This window comes from Monodon monoceros, unplaced genomic scaffold, assembly GCF_005190385.1.
Source record: "Monodon monoceros isolate NGI ecotype Baffin Bay Population unplaced genomic scaffold, NGI_Narwhal_1 Super_Scaffold_5, whole genome shotgun sequence".
Classification (NCBI taxonomy): domain Eukaryota; kingdom Metazoa; phylum Chordata; class Mammalia; order Artiodactyla; family Monodontidae; genus Monodon; species Monodon monoceros.
Genome location: NW_021703782.1, coordinates 45,421,352 through 45,440,467, shown reverse-complemented (window position 1 = coordinate 45,440,467; position 19,116 = coordinate 45,421,352). Strand labels below are relative to the sequence as shown.

The 19,116-nt window shown below is 40.0% G+C and overlaps 1 protein-coding gene across 4 annotated transcripts in view; it reads left to right on the top strand.

Annotated features, from left to right (window-relative positions):
* Positions 1-1,093: 1,093 nt before the first annotated feature.
* The window catches only part of DENND4C (DENN domain containing 4C), a 127,428-nt gene continuing 109,405 nt past the window's right edge, over positions 1,094-19,116 (top strand). For all 4 annotated transcript variants that reach the window (XM_029201667.1, XM_029201665.1, XM_029201666.1 and 1 more), the window contains exon 1: positions 1,094-1,501. The gene's annotated coding sequence lies outside the window, so the exon portion shown is untranslated. The remainder of the gene's footprint in view (positions 1,502-19,116) is intronic.

The following is a 19,116-nucleotide window of genomic DNA, read 5'->3' as shown; positions in this document are numbered from 1 at the left end:
TCTGCTATTGGCTACAAAATTTAAACTATCCATATATGCAATAAACTTTGGAAGTAAATTGACAACAGGACCCTCATGACCGAGGTTTAATCTCATACTTTTCAGCAAAAATACAGATTTAATAAGGAGAGAGTAATTCTCAGGAAAATGATCATTATGTATGTGAATACTCATCGTTAGTGCACAAATCTTGCCAATTCTAATTCTGACCTGCCGTGGAATCTGTGAAGTCACTCGCCAGGTTTTTTTTGCCAGGAGGTAAAAGAGTTCTCCTAATTTGTTTCAAACCATTTGCTTCTTCCTGAATAACTAGTTGTTATTTTTCCATGTATATATAATTACATATATATAATTATTTCAAAACGTAGTTAACAATATCTCATAAAGTTTGCATTAAGGGAATGGACCATGCATGCAGCCGTGTGGATAAGGAGGCTACAGTTATTTAGGAGGCCTGAGAGGACTGATTATTTAAACGAGCGATTTCCAAGTACCGAGTTCCCATCCCCAAATCTCTGCCGAGGTAGCGACACCGAGCGCGGTCAAGGACTCTCAAGGGCCGCTGCAGCCAGGAAGGACTTAGGGAAGCCCCAGTCGGCGGGTCTCTCTACTGCTTGGGAGGCCCCCTGTCATACGTGGGAATTCCAACTCCCATCCTGGGAAGGAAACTTCTCATCCAGAGACCTGCATCTCTCTCAGCACTGTCCTCAGTGACTTTGAGGGACTCGGAGTCCCTTTCCTCGCCTTTGAAAAACCGGAAAAGATCAGCCGCCACCTGCTTGAGGCCAAGGCAATAAAGCCGCACCACAGGCGAGTCTGAGAGCCGCAGGAAGGGGTGCAAAGCAGTACCTTGAGCCCTTTCTCCCTGGCTCTGTTTCTGCTCGGGACCCGCCGCGCGGACGCGGAGGCAGGGCTCACGGGCTGTCGGCACTGGCACCCCCGCGCCCTAAGGGTGTCGCGGCGGGGTGCGTGGGGGAGGGGAGCAGTGGCTGTGCGGCCTCGGCCCTCCCCGGGGGCGGGGCTCGAGCGCTGCCCCGCCCCCGCGTCCTCCCTTCCCCACCCCTCCCCCACGCCTTTTTCCACCGCCCCCGCAGTAGGAAAGGGAGCGGGAGGGGGGAAGGAAAGTGCTGTTCTGTGGAAAGGGGCGGAAGGAGAGGGAGGAAAAAGGGAACAGAAACATGGCCGTCAGCTGTCGGGGCAGCAGTGCAGCACGCAGCTCCTAGGCAACCCGCCGCCCGCACTACCGGCCTCGGGTGAGCCGAGGCGCCGGCGCGCGCTCGCGCTCCCGGCTGTTACCCCTCGTTGCAAGCGGCGCCCCTCGAGACCCAGCCCGGGAGGCGGCGCAGGCGCAGAGCGGCGGTGGTGGCGGCAGTGGCGGCGGCGGCCGCCAGAGCAAATCCCCGGCCCTTCCCTGTCGAGGGCGCCCAGGCCCGAAGCCGGCGCTTTCATGCCCCAGGAAGGGGCTGTGCCCGGGTGGCGCTGAAGGAGGAGCGGGCGGCGGGTGAGTCTGCGGCGGAGGGCCTTTCGCGGAGGAACCCTGCGCCGCCCGTCATCTAGCCCCGCGCTCCCGGGCCGGGTGGTCGCTGGGCAGGTAGCAGCTCGGAGGGCTGAGTTCCGAGGGCCGGCGTGCAGGGGTCGCCGAGAAGGCGTAGAGTGGCCTGGGCTGGCATTCTCGGCCTAGTTTCTCTGCGGTTTCCGGGGGCGGGGAGTCCCCGGAGCCTGCGGGGTGTGATGGGGGAGAGGCCGCTCGGGAAGGGCCTCCCCGTGCCGCCGCCCCGGCTGCGGAGAGCCACTGCGGTGGAAGGAAGCGCGAGGGGTCTGGGCCTTCGCGACCGCCGAGGAGACTGCCGCCTGGGTGGGGGGCAAGGGGCGTGGACCGGGGTACCCGAGGGGGTTGGGGGCCAGGGCGGGGAGAGAACTGGGGACCTGGGCAGGTGTCTCAGGTGAATTGAGGACATTTCCTCCTCCGCCTTGCCGTGGCGGACCCTCAGGGCTTCTTTGTTGGCGATGACTTTTAGGAAGGCAGGTTTCATTCAACTCCGAGTGACTAAACCAAAAAACCAACTAATGAGCCCCTATTGCTGACTCCAGTAAAGAGCTGTAACTTTTCTGCATTGAGGATGCTGTCATCTATTCCCCCCTCCTTTTCTTTTTCTGCTTCATAGACCTTTTCCTTCTCGAAGATCGTACTTCATCAGAATACATAGGAAATGACCCAGTTTTTAAATAGTACCCCCGCCTTCCTATTAACTGTTTGTTTCACACGGGAAAATTTAGGGCAGTTACCGAAGTTACTTGTGTAAATACGAGGGAAAGAGTCATCTCCAGTAATGAACCCTAAGCTGTCTGTGTGTTTTTGCTTCAGAGAAATTGTCAAGCATTGTAGTCTGGGTAATTGATTTACTGAACCTGCTTAATTGTGTGCAAACTCGTGTTAAGATGTTCTCCCTAGACTCTAATTTACCGTAGGAGTAGGTTTTCCCTTCCGGTCTCAGTTTAGAAGGCGAAGGATGTAGTAAGGAGAGAATGTTTGTGCTAAGGAGGTAAATTTTCAATAAATATTTGATTTGAGGTGATCGTGTGTATTAAGCTATCTGAAATGCAGAGAACTGTAGGATTTTCTGTGTACACGTGATAAGAGAAAAACTGGTTGTAAAAGGAAAACTTCATCTCTGAACATTGAAGGATACCTGTTCTTTATCAACGTTACCATGAAAAAAAAAGTTCTTTATTTTATTTTTTGCCCTGTTCTTTGTATTACTGTTAAAAATTTGATAAACTGCCTTCTTGGTGTGAGACTGGAACTCAGATATGAACTTAGATTTGTATTCATGAGGTTAATCTGCCTCTCGTACAGACTTGCTTTGACTCGTTTGTCTAGTAATGGCAAACTCAATCCACACTTTCCCCTCATTGGTATCTCCTGTGGCCATTTTGCTAAATAGTTGATTGGGATTAGGGGTCTGTCTTGTGTATTACTGATTTTACTGAACTGATGATATGGCAGTTGACTTTGGTCATAGTACCTCACTTAGTGTACTGCTGTTTAGACTTGTTAATTTGGATAATGGAAAAGGTATGATGTTAGAAATTTTTAAGTTGTGTATTGGAGTCATTTACTCTTGTGTAATTTGTAAATGAGCGCATTCTGTTGTTGAGAGTAAATATAGTATTTTGTAGTATAAACTCGAGCTTTCAGCTGGAGAAATTGGCAGTAGAGTTGGTGTGTGGAGGCTGTTCTTAAAACGCAAATGTTTTAAATTACAAGGAACTGCAGTGGTGTGTAAGCTGTAACAATTCATGGTGCCAGATTTGGAAGGTTATTTGGCTGAGGCGCTGCCTATAAAGAAACATGTTAAGTATCTGCAATAAAAGCTAATTTGTAGCTATAGACAAGGGATTTTGCATGATAAATAATAACCCAAGGAGGCACCTTTGCTTTTCTATATCTCAAGTTGAGACCAAAACATCTCATATTTTCATTGGAGTTTCCTGCCAAGACAAATATTGATTTTGCACTGGTTTTACTTCTCAGTTTGAAAGTTAGGTTTCAGTCTTATCCTTGCAACTTAAGTACAGGTTGTAAAGTAAAAAAGCTGCTGAGTCAGAGGCAGGTTGTTTCATTTGGTCTTTTTGATTTGCAAATGGAATTTGTTTTAATTTGTATTTCCAGCATAATGTATCTGCTGAAACTTAGTAAGGGCAAATAAGCTTTCATAGTACATGAATTAAAATTTTATCTTCTCTGTGCTGGTACCACAAGTTGTACCTCCTTTTTAAGATTGTCAGTTTGACAGACTTGCAGTGATGGGATGCCTTGTGGGAATTGGAGATTACTCTAAAAGTGTTAAAACGTGGGGAAATGAGTTTACATAGTATAGCTGGTGTAAAAGGGTAGGTCTTTAGCATCAGATTGTAGGAAATTGCAAAATCAGATAACTTTATTATTTGAAATTTAAAACTTAGTATTTTGTGGGAAAAAATTAGGTAGTTTTTAAACTTAAAATTTTTGTTTAAATTTATGTCAGTACATAATACTTACATATAAGTAAGTAAATGTAATACAATTCTCTTCATGTGCTATTTGTAAACTAACTTTTTAGTGGAAAAGAATATAACATGATTAAGAGAAATTCAAAAGAAAGAAATGAATGCTCCCTGCTTACATTTACAATTTTCTGTAGTCTAGTTCTGTTATACTTCTATAATATATATATATATTTTTTAAGTAAGGTTTTCTTTGTTATTTTTATTATTTTTTTGGCTGCGTTGGGTCTTCGTTGCTGCGCGTGGGCTGTCTAGTTGCAGCGAGCGGGGGCTGCTCTTCATTGTGGTGATTGTGGTGTGCAGGCTTCTCCTTGCGGTGGCTTCTCTTGTTGCGGAGCACGGGCTCTCGGCGCGCGGGCTTCAGTAGTTGTGGCACGTGGGCTCAGTAGTTGCGATTCGCGGGCTCTGGAGCGCAGGCTCAGTAGTTGTGGCGCACGGGCTTAGTTGCTCGGCGGCACGTGGGATCTTCGCGGACCAGGGCTTGAACCCGTATCCCCTGCATTGGCAGGCGGATTCTTAACCACTGCGCCACCAGGGAAGTCCTCTATAGTATATTAGTATAATACTATACTAATCCTGTCTATACTTGCGTATAATTCTGTTGCTAATGTTCATATAATTGTCTTTTTAAACATAATATTGTAATACATATTGCTATATTTTATCGTTTTGTAGTAGTCCAAAGTTGTACTGTCACAGTTTATTTAACCATTATTCTTTTATTTTTTTGAATTTTATTTATTTTTTATACAGCAGGTTCTTATTAGTTATCTATTTTATACATATTAGTGTATACATGTCAATCCCAATCTCCCAATTCATCCCACACCCGCACCCCCCCCCCACTTTCCCCTCTTGGTGTCCATACGTTTGTTCTCTATTCTGTCTTTTAATATTTTAGTAATTCCACTTTTTCAATCTTAAAATAATGCTATAATGAAATCTTTTTGCTAGTGTGATGGTCCAAGCCAAATTAAACTTTTGAAAATGTAAACATTCTTTGAACTACTTCCTTTGCAGTGGATCATGAGGGCTCCTACAATATGGTATTTGATTGAGAACTGAAAGCAAGGTGAAAACTGTAGATGTGCATTTGTGACTTGAATTCATTGAATAGGGATTAAAATATAAATTTGTAATTTTCTGTTACTTGCTACAAGTTTCTGTAATAATTCTATTAATTTTATTTTTCAATATAATAAGTAATATTCATATATATATATATATATATATAATTTATTTATTTAGTTTTTTTGGCCACGACCTATCTTAGTTCCCTGACCAGGGATTGAACCCGCAGCCCCTGCATTGGAAGCACAGAGTCTTAACCACTGGACCACCAGGGAAGTCCCTAAAATTTTTAATTCTTATGGTAATATTGTGGGGCATAAATATTTCTAAGAGGACCGCATTTCAACCAAATTTAATATTTAAAAATCTAGATTTTTAATTATTTGACTTATGGAAGAGTCATTTTATAGGATTTTTTAAATCTTTGAAATATTTTAAAGGATTCCTTGAATCTAGTTTGTCATTGTGTATGCTTACTTTAGGGATGCTTAGATCCTAAAAGCATAAATGTTAGGAGTCTCTATTTTTTAATTATGCAAAAAAGTCTTTGTTAAATAGGTACTGTGCTATCTGCTAGGGATAAAAAGATGAATAACATACAGTCTGTATATTAAAGTCTAGTAGGATAAACATCATAGTCTTGTAGGTAAGCATCATAACTACCACATCATGACAAATCTAGAATAGAGCAAATGATGCTATAGGAGCAGAGAGAAATACCTAAGTGTGTTTGGTGTGTATTAGAGGTGGTTTACAGAGGAGACAGTTGATTTAAAACTCAAAGATGTGAAAAGGCACAAAGTAATGAAAGCATGTGGTGGGTTTTATTAAGATGCAAGTAACTTAGTGTGGGGCCACAGGTAGTTTTGGAGGGAAGTGGGGCATAAGCTGGAGGGGTAAGTAGGGGCTGTGTCATGAGGGATCTTAAAAGTCAGAAAGGAAATTAAGACTATACATTGTAGGGAACAGGGAGCCGTTTAATGATTTTAAGCTGTTAAATATCTTTGGCTCAGTTGTGAAGGATGGATTTGGGAGACCAGCTTGAGTGAGGCTGCAGGTTCATCAGCTAGGAGGTCTTGTAGGCATCTAGATGAGAATTGAGAACAGCAGTGGTAGGGATGGAAAAAAGTTGGTAGAATAGAGAACTATACAGACATTTTCCTCTGGTTGAAAAGCCCTATCTCTGTAGTCTTATTTTCTCCTTGCCTACTGTGCACCTGTTACACTGGCCTACTTTTAGATTCTTTCCCTTAGAGCCTTTACATGTACTCTTCCATTTACCTGTTACTTTTCTGAGAGGTCTTTCCTGATCACACTGTCTAGTTAGCGAGATCAGGTGTTATCATAGCATCTTGTTATTTTATTCTGTAGAGTTTAATTTTTCTTCCCTCCCTTCCTTCCCTCCCTCTGTCTCTTCCTTTCTTCATATTAGTCCCCCTTACTGGTTTGGAGGTTATGTGAGATCTGATTCCTTTTAATTAATTAATTAATTAATTAATTAACCGTGGGTTGGTTTCTGGTCTCTCTCTGTTCTGTTGGTCTAAATGTCTGTCTTTATACCAATACTGTATTGTCTTCATTACTGTTTCTTTATACCAAGCCTTGCAATCAGGTAGTGTTTTTCCTTTACCATTGTGTTTTTATCAAAATTGTTTTGGTTATTTTATATCCTTAGCATTTTCTTATAAATTGTAGAATAAGAGTGTCAGTTTCTACAATAAGCCTGAAAGGGAGAATTGACATTTTAATAATAGTGAGTCTTCTCATACTTTAACATGGCATATCTCTTTTTTTTGCGGTACGCGGGCCTCTCACTGTTGTGGCCTCTCCCGCTGCGGAGCACAGGCTCCGGACACGCAGGCTCAGTGGCCATGGCTCACGGGCCCAGCCGCTCCGTGGCATGTGGGATCTTCCCGGACCGGGGCACGAACCCGTGTCCCTCGCCTCGGCAGGCGGACTCTCAACCACTGCACCACCAGGGAAGCCCGGCATATCTCTTCTTTATTTAAATATCTTTAGGGTTTTTTTGCAGTGTTTTGTAATTTTCATTTTATAGGTATTGCTCACATTTTGTTCAATTGATTCCCCAAGTATTTCATGTTTTTTGATGCTAACTATTGTCAAGGATACTTTTTTTTTTTTGCGGTACGCGGGCTTCTAACTGTTGTGGCCTCTCCTGTTGCGGAGCACAGGCTCTGGACGTGCAGGCTCAGCGGCCATGGCTCACGGGCCCAGCCACTCCACGGCATGTGGGATCTTCCCGGACCGGGGCACGAACCCGCGTCCCCTGCATCGGCAGGTGGACTCTCAACCACTGCGCCACCAGGGAAGCCCAGTGATACTGTATTTTAAATTTTCTTTTTCAAAATTGTTTCTTGATAGTATATAAAAATGCAATACAAAGTTGACCTTGTATTCTGTCTTACTGCATTCACTTTTCAGTTCTGGTAGCTTTTATGTGGATTCTTTAGGATTTTCTTAATACATAATCATCATGTCTACAGAAAAAGCCAAATTTTGCTTCTTCATTTCCAGTCAGTATTCCTTTAGTTTTTTCTTGCCTTATTGCACTAGCTAGATTAGTGCTCTTCACTAGAAATAATGTAAGCCACATGTGTAATTTTAAGTTTTCTAGTAGCTCCACACTAAGAAGTAACAAAAATTAAATTTCATACCTTTAATACATTTTTTATTCTACTACATCCAAAATATTAACATGTGTTGTAGTTTCTCTAGGGTAGCCATAACAAATAACCACAAACCATGTGGTTTAATTAACAAATTTATTCTCTCACAGTTCTGGAAACTGTAAGTCTAAAATCAAGGTGCCCACTCCGAAGGCTCAGGAAAGAGTCCTTCATTGCCTCTTCCTACTTTTGGTGGTTATTGGCAATTCATATATATAGGACTGTTTGGATTTTCTGTTTCTTCTTATGTCAGTTTTGGAAAGCTGTGTCTTAAAAAAATGTCCATTTCATCTACGTTGAAAATGGAATGAAAGTGTTTATAATATTTCCTTGTTATTTTTTAAATGTCTAAAGGATTTGTAATGATGTACTTTCTTTCATTACTCATTGGTAATTTCTGCCTCCTGTTTTTTTTCTTGATTTAGATGCATGGATTTCTATTGCTTGTCCATTTTCAATTTTACTGATTTCTCCTCTTTTAATTTTTTCCTCTACTTACTCTTGGTTTAATTTGCTTTTCTTTTTCTAACATCTCAAGGTGGACACTTAGATTACTGATTGAAAAGCTTTCCTCTTTTCTAATATAAGTAATAAAATAGTAAATTTAGAAGAATTCCCTTCTGAACATTGCTTTAGCTGCATCTCACAAATTGATTTCTGTTATTTTCATTTAGTTCAAAATATTTTCTAATTTCTCTTACAGTTTTTTTTTTTCTTAATTTTTTGCGGTACGCGGGCCTCTCACTGTTGTGGCCTCTCCTGTTGTGGAGCACAGGCTCCGGACTCACAGGCTCAGCGGCCATGGCTCACGGGCCCAGCCGCTCCGCGGCATGTGGGATCTTCCCGGACTGGGGCACGAACCTGTGTCCCCTGCATCGGCAGGCGGAGTTTCAACCACTGCACCAGCAGGGAAGCCCTACAGTTTCTTTTTTGATTAATGGATTATTTAGAAGAGTGTTGTTTAGTTTTGAAATATCGGGGAAATTTTATAAGATATCTTTCTGTTATTCCAAATTTCATTCCATATTCTGTATGTTTTATAGTCTTTTATAGTAAGTCCCCTGCATACAAATGAGTTCTGTTCCGAGAGCACGTTCACAAGTCCAGTTTGTTTGTAAGTCAAACAAAGTTAGCCTAGGTACCCAACTAACACAATCAGCTATATAGTACTGTACTATAATAGGCTTATAATACTTTTCACACAAATAATACATAAAAATCAAACACAATAAATAAAGAAAACATTTTTAATCTTACAGTACAGTACCTTGAAAAGTACAGTAGTACAGTACAACAGCTGGCTTACAGGGGCTGGCACCAAGTGAACAGGCAAGAAGTTACTGACTGGAGGAGCGAGAGGAGGTGGGAGATGGTAGAGCCGAAGGATCGTCAGCAATAGGGGATGGAGGGCAGGCTGCAATTTCATTCATGCCTGACGTTGATGGCACAGGTTCTGGTTCCTTGCTGGATTCAGTTCTATCTACCCTCTTGAGAAAACGTTCCAGTGATGTCTGGGTAGTAGCTCTTTTTTTCTGTCATAGATGACACGGTAGCACTGGATTGCATTCTGAACAGCTGCTGCAACCTTCGTGTACCGTTCTATGTTTGAGTCCTATGCCTCAAAAACTAACAGTGCCTCCTCAAATAAAGAAAATCCCCTTGCCATTTCCTGCATCATCAATCTCTTCAGTTCTTCAGTTACTTTTTCTTCCTCTTGTCTCTCTTCGTCCTTTCTCTGGGCCTCCAATTCCATCAGGTGTTCGTTAGTAAGCTCCTCATGTTGCACAGCAGCAGTACTGTACAGTAAAGTACACAAAAGCACAACCACTTGTAGAGGATGCAGGCACATGACAATGTACGCCAGATACTTGAAATAATTTACGTGATTGGACATGTAAACACACGTTCGTGTCTTTGAAAGTTCGAAACCTGAATGTTTGTATGTATAGGGGACTTACTGTAAATTTACCCAGGCTTGTTTTATGGGCCAGCATATGGTTTATCTTGGTGAATGTTCTGTGTGTAGTTGAAGAGATTGTGGATTTTTGCTGTTGTTGGATGGAGTGTTCTATAAATACTAATTATGTCAAGTTAGTTGATAGTGTTCTTCAAATTTTATGTATCCTTACTGATTTTCTGCATACCTGTTTTATGAATTACTGAATGAGGTGTTGAATTCTCTTTAATTATGGATCTGTTTATTTCTCCTTTAACTTGTCAGTTTTTGCTTATATAATGCTCTCTTGTTAGATCTGTACATGTTTAGGATTATGTCTTGATGATTTAACTTTTATTGTTTTTATGAAATGTTTCTCATTATCCCTGCTCCGAAGTCTACCTGTTATTAATATGGCCACTCTAGCTTTCTTATGATTAAAATGTACATAACATATATTTTTGCATCCTTGTACCTTTTCAAAAATAACTTTACTTTTTAGAACAATTTTAGATTTACAGAAAAATTGAGAATATAGTACAGAGAGTTCTCTATACCCCAGACCCAGGTTCTTAACATCTTATATTAGTATGGTATGTTTGTTACAATTAATGAACCAATATTGACATGTTATTTTTAACTAAAGTCTATAGTTTATTCAGATTTCCATAGTTTTTAGCTAATGTCCTTTTTCTGTTCCAGGATCCCATCCAGATACCACTTTGTTACATTTAGTTGTTGTGTCTCCATAGACTACTTTTGGGTGTAACAGTTTCTTAGATTATCCTTGTTCTTGATCACTATGACACTTCTGAGGAGAACTGGTCAGGCATTTTGCAGGATTTCCCTTTATTGGAATTCTTCCAATTTTTTTTTTTTAAGGTTAGATTGTGAGGAAGATTGCAGAGATAAAGTGCCATTTTCGTTACATCATCTCAGGGGTACATACTGTCAACGTGACTTGTGATTTTGATGTTGGTTATGATTACCTGGCTGAGGTCGTGTTTATCATGTTCTTCACCGTAAAGTTACTCTCCTCCCCCTTTCCATTCTGTACTCTTTGGGAAGAAGTCACTAAGCTTATCCCACACTTAAGGAGTAGGGGATTACACACTCCTTGAGGACAGAGTATCTGCTTAAGTTATTTAGAATTCCTTTGCATGGGAGAGTTGTCTCTTTTCCTTCATTTATTAATTTATTCATATCATTAATTTATATCAGCATGGGCTTACATATATTTATTTTATGCTTTGGGTTATAATCCAGTACTACTTTATTTGTTCAAATTGTTCTAGCCTTGGCTATTGGGAGCTCTTTTAGTTGGCTCCTATGCTCCTTTGACATACACCCATAAATGTGGGTTTGTTGTTGTTCTTGTTTGTTTGCATGTTTGTTAATTCTGGCACTGAAAAATGCTCCAGGCTCATTTTGGGTTTTTTTGTTTTTATTGTTTTTTTCACTTTGTTTTTTAAATTTTTTTCTCAAGTTTTAAAAATTGAATTATAGTTGATTTACAATGTTGTGTTAGTTTCTGGTGTACAGCAAAGTGATTCAGTGATTGTGTGTGTGTGTGTCTGTGTGTGTGTGTGTGTATATATATATATTTCAGATTCTTTTCCCTTATAGGTTATTAAAAATATTAAGTGTAGTTCCCCGTGCTATACGGTAGGTCCTTGTTGGTTATCAATTTTATATATAGTAGTGTGTATATGTTAATCCCAAACTCCTAATTTGTCCCTACCCCGCCTTTCCCCTTTGGAAACCATAAGTTTGTTTTCTGTGTCTGTGCAGGCTCATTTTGTATAAAGGTTTCCCCTGCTATATGAAAGTACTGGAGTGTTCCTATGAAACCTTTCCTAAGCCAGAATGGTGTAAAGTGAAGAAACAGTTACTTTAGGACACATCTTGTTAACGGATGCACACAATAAATCAAGATGAAGCACAGATGCTTACACAGTTCAAAGCTATGTCAGCTTGATGCTGAGATGTGGAGTGTAATTCCTGGGGAAGGAGCTTGGTGGTGCCATTCTCCTCTCTCTGCTTGGGGTGCACACTGCCTTTATAACTGCTTGCTGCGAAACAAATGCTGACTGATATTCCATTGTATGTATGGGGATATATGTGTATGTATAGCTGCTTCACTTTGTTATAAAGGAGAAACTAACACACCATTGTAAAGCAATTATACTCCAATAAAGATGTTAAAAAAATAAAAAATAGGGCTTCCCTGGTGGCGCAGTGGTTGGGAGTCCGCCTGCCGATGCAGGGGATGCGGGTTCGTGCCCCGGTCCGGGAGGATCCCACATGCCGCGAAGCGGCTGGGCCCGTGAGCCATGGCCGCTGAGCCTGCGCGTCCAGAGCCTGTGCTCCGCGATGGGAGAGGCCACAGCAGTGAGAGGCCCGCGTACAGCAAAAAATAAATAAATAAATAAAAAATAAAACAAATGCTGAATGTTATTTTTGCTTTTCACCTCTTTCCATAAAAGTGTAATTTTTTTTCAGATTTGTTTTGGATTAGCAAAAATAGGTGCTTATGTAGGTCTTTTGTAAAAGTGAAGTGGCATATAGTGAACTTTTGAAAAGCAAAGGATACCTGTATTTCCTGTCCGAGTCCTATAATCAGTCATTTCTTCAAGAAGCCTTGGTTCCTCTTGTTGGAGGATGGTGTTAGAAAGCAAGATCTACATGCTTGGTGTGCTGATTGCTCCTGGATGTCGTTGCTTCTATGTCTTCTTAGTTGATTGAGCAAGGAAATATACTTGTGTGTAGTAACCCGTTGTATACCTATATCTATAACTCTTCCTATATATCACCATCTGTATTTATATTAAACTAAATATGAATTCGTAGTGAGCTCCAACTTTAATCCATTACTACATGGATACTCCTCCCCTTGCTTATCTGTAAATACCTGCTCCGACAATGGGAAACCTGGCTCCCACCATCTGTCATCCATTTATGTAATTGTTCAGTTCCAGTATACATGTATAGCAGTATCAGAACTGTTAACTCATACCCCTGTGTGAAACAGTTTTATCAGCTAGAGTGCCTATTTGCAGTTCCTGTTGCTTTTAGCTTTAAAGACTCTACTCATTTCTAAAGTTACTTTGGCCAGCATCTCGCCACCCCTCCACCCCAACCCCTTCAGTGAGGTTGTTTTCACACATTTGTAGTAGTTATACTCTCTTGACCTACTCCACATTCCTTCAGTGGATCCCATGACCTCCTCAATGGTTTTGATAATTTTGCATACATTAAAGCTCGTTGACAAATGTGTAATGTCATGTATCTACCATTACAGTATCATATTGAATAGTTTTATATCTGTAGAAGTTTCCACACTTCAACTCTTCAGCCCTCTCTGCCAAACCCCAAAACCCTGGAAACCACTGATCTCTTTTTACTGTTTCTGTAGTTTTTGCCTTTTCTAGAATGTCATGTAAAAGGAATCATATTAGCCTTTCAGACTGCCTTCTTTCACTTTGCAATATGCATTTAAGGTTCCTCCAAGTCTTTTTGTGGCTTGATAGCTCATTTATCACTGAACGTATCAGGTTTTTGTTTTTGTTTTATCTGTTCACCTATTGAAGGACATTTTCTTTGCTTCCAGTTTTTGGTGATTATGAATAAAGCTGCTGTAAACATTGTATGTAGGTTTTGTATGGACATAAATTTTCAAATCAGTTGGGTAAATACCTAGGCCTGTGATTGCTGAATCATACAGTAAGCTTACGTTTAGCTTTGTAAGAAACTGTCAAACTGTCTTTCAGAGTGGCTGTTCCATTTTGCGTTCCCATCAGCAGTGAATGAAAGGTTCTGTTCCACATCTTCATCAGCATTTGGTATTGTCAGTTTAAGAAATTTTTTAGCCATTCTAATAAGTCTGTATTGCCATCTCATTATTTCAGTTTGTATTTCTCTAGTGACTAATGATGTTGAGCATTTTTTCATATACATGTTAGCCATATGTATATATTCTTTGGTGAAGTATATGTTCAGATCTTTTGCCCATTTCTTAATTGGGTTGTCTGTTTTCTTACTGTTTAGTTCTGTGTGTTTTTGGTGTATTTTGGATACCAGCTCTTTATCAGATATGTTTTTTGCAAATATTTTATCACATTCTCTGGCTTGTCTTTTCATTCTCTTAACAGTGTCTTTAACAGAGCAGAAGTTTTTAGTTAAGTCTACCTTGTCAGGTTTTTTTTCGTGGATTGTGCTTTTGGTGTTGTATCTAAAAATTCATCGCCAAACCCAAGATCACATATAGATTTTTCTCCTGTGTTTTCTTCTAGAAGTTTTATAGTATTGTATTTTATATTTAGGTATATGATTCATTTTGAATTATTTTTTGTAGAAAGTGTAAGGTCTCAGTCTCTTTTTTGCATATGGGCATCTAATTTTTCCACTACTACTTGTTGAGGCTATCTTTTCTCCATTGAATTGTCTTTGCTCCTTTGTCAAAAGTCAGTCATTGTTTTACTTTTAATGCATTTGTGTCTTTATATTTAAAATTTGTTTCCTGTAGATGGCTTAGAATTGAGTCTTTCTTTTTTATAACCCAGTCTAATAGTTTCTGTCTTTATTTAGGAGTGGTTAGACCACTTGACAATTTGCTTTTGAAAATCAGCTTAATTGAGATATAATTTATACACCATAAAATTCACCCATTTAAAGGGTTCAATTCAGTGGTTCTTAGAATATTTACAGAGTTTTACAGCCATTGGCATAATCTAATTTAGAGCATTTTCATCATGCCAGAGGGAAATCTTATGTCCATTCATAGTCACTATCCAATCCCCCTCTCTCGCACCCCAGCCCTAGGCAACCACTAATCTAGTTTTTGTTTCTATACATTTGCCTATTCTGGACATTTCATTTAAATGAAATCATATAGTATGTGATCTTTTGTGACTGGCTTCATTCATTTAGGATAATGTTTTCGAGGTTCACTCATGTTATATGTATCAGTACTTCATTCCTTTTTAAAAAAATTGTGGCAAAACTCACATAATATAAAATTCACCATGTTAACAACGTGAAAATCTACAGTTCAGTGGCATTTAGTACATTCTCAATGTTACGCAACTATCATCACTATCTAGTTCCAGACTGTTTTTATCACCCGAAAGGAAATCTTTTTCCCTTTTATCAGTCATTCCCCATTCCCCTTCCCCCCTCCTTACCCCTCCTGACAACCACTAGTTTGCTTGCTTTCTGTGTAGATTTGCCTATTCTGGATATTTACTGTAAATGGAATAGTATAATGTTTGACTTTTGTGTCTGGCTTCTTTCACTTAGCATAATGCTTTCTAGATTCATCCACGTCACAGCATGTATCAGTAGTACTTCATTCCTTGTTATGGCTGAATAATACTCCATTGCATGGAAATTCCACATCATGAGTTGATGGACATTTGGGTTGTTTCTACATTTTGGCTATTTTGAGTAGTGTTGCTATGAATATTGTATCCAAGTTTTTATATGGACAGTTTTTTTTTCAGGTTTATTTGTATTTTTCTTTTTTTTTTTTTTTTTTTGTGGTACGCGGGCCTCTCACTGTTCTGGCCTCTCCTGTTGCGGAGCACAGGCTCCGGATGTGCAGGCTCAGCGGCCATGGCTCACGGGCCCAGCCGCTTTGCGGCATGTGGGATCTTCCCGGACCGGGACACGAACCCGTGTCCCCTGCATCAGCAGGCGGACTCTCAACCACTGTGCCACCAGGGAAGCCCTCATTCTTTTTTATGGCTGCGTAGTATTCCACTGTGTGTGTGCTCCCCGCCCCCGCCACACACACCATACGTCTCCTTTATCTGTTCATCTGTTGATGGGCACTTAAGTCGCTTCCATATTTTGGCTATCGTAAATAATGCTGCTCTGAACATTGGGGTACATGTATCTTTTTGAACTCGTGTTTTCTTTTTTTTTTTTCAAATATATGCCCAGCAGTGGAATTGCTGGGTCATATGGTAGTTGTATTTTAGTTTTTTGAGGAACCTCCATAGTGTTTTCCACAGTGGTGACACCAATTTACATTACTACCAACAGTGCGTGAGGGTTGCCTTTTTTCCACACCCTCGCCAACATTTGTTATTTGTTATCTTTTTGATAATAGCCATTCTGACCAGTGTAAGGTGATATCTCATTGTGGTTTTGATTTGCATTTCCCTGAGGTGAGCAATGTTGAGCATCTTTTCAAGTACCATGGACATATATTTTCATTTGTCTTGGTAGACTACTTAAATTTAGTGAAATTATTGGTGTGGTTGGGTTTGCGTGTATTATTTTTCTATCTTTTTTTTTTTATCATTGAAGAAAAGTCACTTTATTTGAGCTAAGAAAAGGGCACTTGACCACTTATATTTACCAAAGAGAGAGTTCAGTACGACTCCATCATGAAGTTTGTTCTGCTAGTGGGAGCAGGATAGGTATCACTGTTTGAGACAACTATGTTTTCTTAAGGTTTTTTATTTTTATACAGCAGGTTCTTATTAGTTATAAGGTTTTTTTTTGTTTTTTTGGGTTTTTTTTTGCGGTATGCGGGCCTCTCACTGTTGTGGCCTCTCCCATTGTGGAGCACAGGCTCCGGACGCACAGGCTCAGCGGCTGTGGCTTACGGGCCCAGCCACTCCGCGGCATGTGGGATCTTCCCAGACCGGGGCACGAACCCATGTCCCCTGCATTGGCAGGCGTACTCTCAACCACTGCACCACCAGGGAAGCCCAAGTTTTATACACATCAGTGTATACATGTCAATCCCAATCGCCCAATTCATCACACACACCCCCCACCGCCCACTGCCGCTTTTCCCCCTTGGTGTCCATATGTTTTTTCTCTATATCTGTGTCTCAATTTCTGCTCTGAAAACCCGTTCATCTGTACCATTTTTCTACGTTCCACATATATGCATTAATATACGCTATTTGTTTTTCTCTTTCTGACTTACTTCATTCTGTATGACAGTCTCTAGATCCGTCCATCTCTCAACAAATGACCCAATTTCGTTCCTTTTTATGGCTGAGTAATATTCCCTTGTATATATGTACCACATCTTCTTTATGCATTCGTCTGTCGATGGGCATTTAGGTTGCTTCCATGACCTGGTCATTGTAAATAGTACTGCAATGAACATTGGGGTGCATGTGTCTTTTTGAATTGTGGTTTTCTCTGGGTATGTGCCCAGTAGTGGGATTGCTGGATCATGTGGTAATACTATTTTTAGTTTCTTAAGGAACCTCCATACCATCCTCCATAGTGGCTGTATCAGTTCACATTCCCACCAACAGAGCAAGAGGGTTCCCTTTTCTCCACACCCTCTCCAGCATTTGTTGTTTGTAGATTTTCTGATGAAGCCCATTCTCACTGCTGTGAGGTGATACCTCATTGTAGTTTTGATTTGCATTTCTCTAATAATTAGTGATGTTGAGCAGCTTTTCATGTGCTTCTTGGCCATCTGTATATCTTCTTTGGAGAAATGTCTGTTTAGGTCTTCTGCCCATTTTTGGATTGGGTTGTTTGTTTTTTTAATATCGAGCTGCATAAGCTGTTTATATATTTTGGAGATTAATCCTTTGTCCGTTGATTCATTTGCAAATGTTTTCTCCCATTCTGAGGGTTGTCTTTTTTTCTTGTTTATGGTTTCCATTTCTGTGCAAAAGCTTTGAAGTTTCATTAGTCCCATTTGTTTACTTTTGTTTTTATTTCCATTACTCTAGGAGGTGGATCAGAAGAGATCTTGCTGTTATTTATGTCAAAGAGTGTTCTTCCTATGTTTTCCTCTAAAAGTTTTATAGTGTCCGGTCTTACATTTAGGTCTCTAATCCATTTTGAGTTTATTTTTGTGTATGGTGTTAGGGAGTGTTCTAATTTCATTCTTTTACATGTAGCTGTCCAGTTTTCCCAGCACCACTTACTGAAGAAACTGTCTTTTCTCCATTGTATAACCTTGCCTCCTGTGTCATGAAGTAGTTGACCATAGGTGCGTGGGTTTACCTCTGGGCTTTCTATCTTGTTCCATTGATCTATGTTTCTATTTTCCTGCCACTATCATATTGTCTTGATTACTGATTATTACTTGATTATTACTTGATTACTTGATTATTGCAGTATAGTCTGAAGTCAGGGAGTCTAATTCCTCCAGCTCCTTTTTTTTCCCTCAAGACTGCTTTGGCTATTTGGGGTCTTTTGTGTCTCCATACAAACTTTAAGATTTTTTGATCTAGTTCCATAAAAAATGCCATTGGTAATTTGATAGGGATTGCATTGAATCTGTAGATTGCTTTGGGTAGTATAGTCATTTTCACAATATTGATTCTTCCAATCCAAGAACATGGTATATCTCTCCATCTGTTGGTATCATCTTTAATTTCTTTCATCAGTGTCTTATAGTTTTCTGCATACGGGGCTTTTATCTCCCTAGGTAGTTTATTCCTAGGTGTTTTATTCTTTTTGTTGCAATGGTAAATGGGAGTGTTTCCTTAATTTCTTTTTCAGATATTTCATCATTAGTGTATAGGAATGGAAGAGATTTCTGTGCATTAATTTTGTATCCTGCAACTTCACCAGATTTATTGATTAGCTCTAGTAGTTTTCTGGTGGTATCTTTAGGATTCTCTATGTGTAGTATCATGTCATCTGCAAACAGTGACAGTTTTACTTTTTCTTTTCCAATTTGTATTCCTTTTATTTCTTTTTTTTCTCTGATTGCTGAGGCTAGGACTTCCAAAACTATGTTGAATAATCGTGGTGAGAGTGGACATCCTTGTCTTGTTCCTGATCTTAGAGGAAATACTTTAAGTTTTTCACCATTGAGAATGATGTTTGCTGTGGGTTTGTCATATATGGCCTTTATTATGTTGACGTAGGTTCCCTCTATGCCCACTTTCTGGAGAGTTTTTATCATAAATGGGTGTTGAATTTTGTCAAAAGCTTTTTCTGCATCTATTGAGATGATCATATGGTTTTTATTCTTCCATTTGTTAATATGGTGTGTCACAGTGATTGATTTGCGTATATTGAAGAATCCTTGCATCCCTGGGATAAATCCCACTTGATCATGGTGTATGATCCTTTTAATGTGTTGTTGGATTCAGTTTGCTAGTATTTGGTTGAGGATTTTTTCATCTATATTCATCAGTGATATTGGTCTGTAATTTTCTTTTTTTGTAGTATCTTTGTCTGGTTTTGGTATCAGGGTGATGGTGGCCTCATAGAATGAGTTTGGGAGTGTTCTTTCCTCCGCAATTTTTTGGAAGAGTTTGAGAAGGATGGGTGTTAACTCTTCTCTAAATGTTTGATAGAATTCACCTGTGAAGCCATCTGGTCCTGGACTTTTGTTTGTTGGAAGATTTTTAATCACAGTTTCAATTGCATGACTTG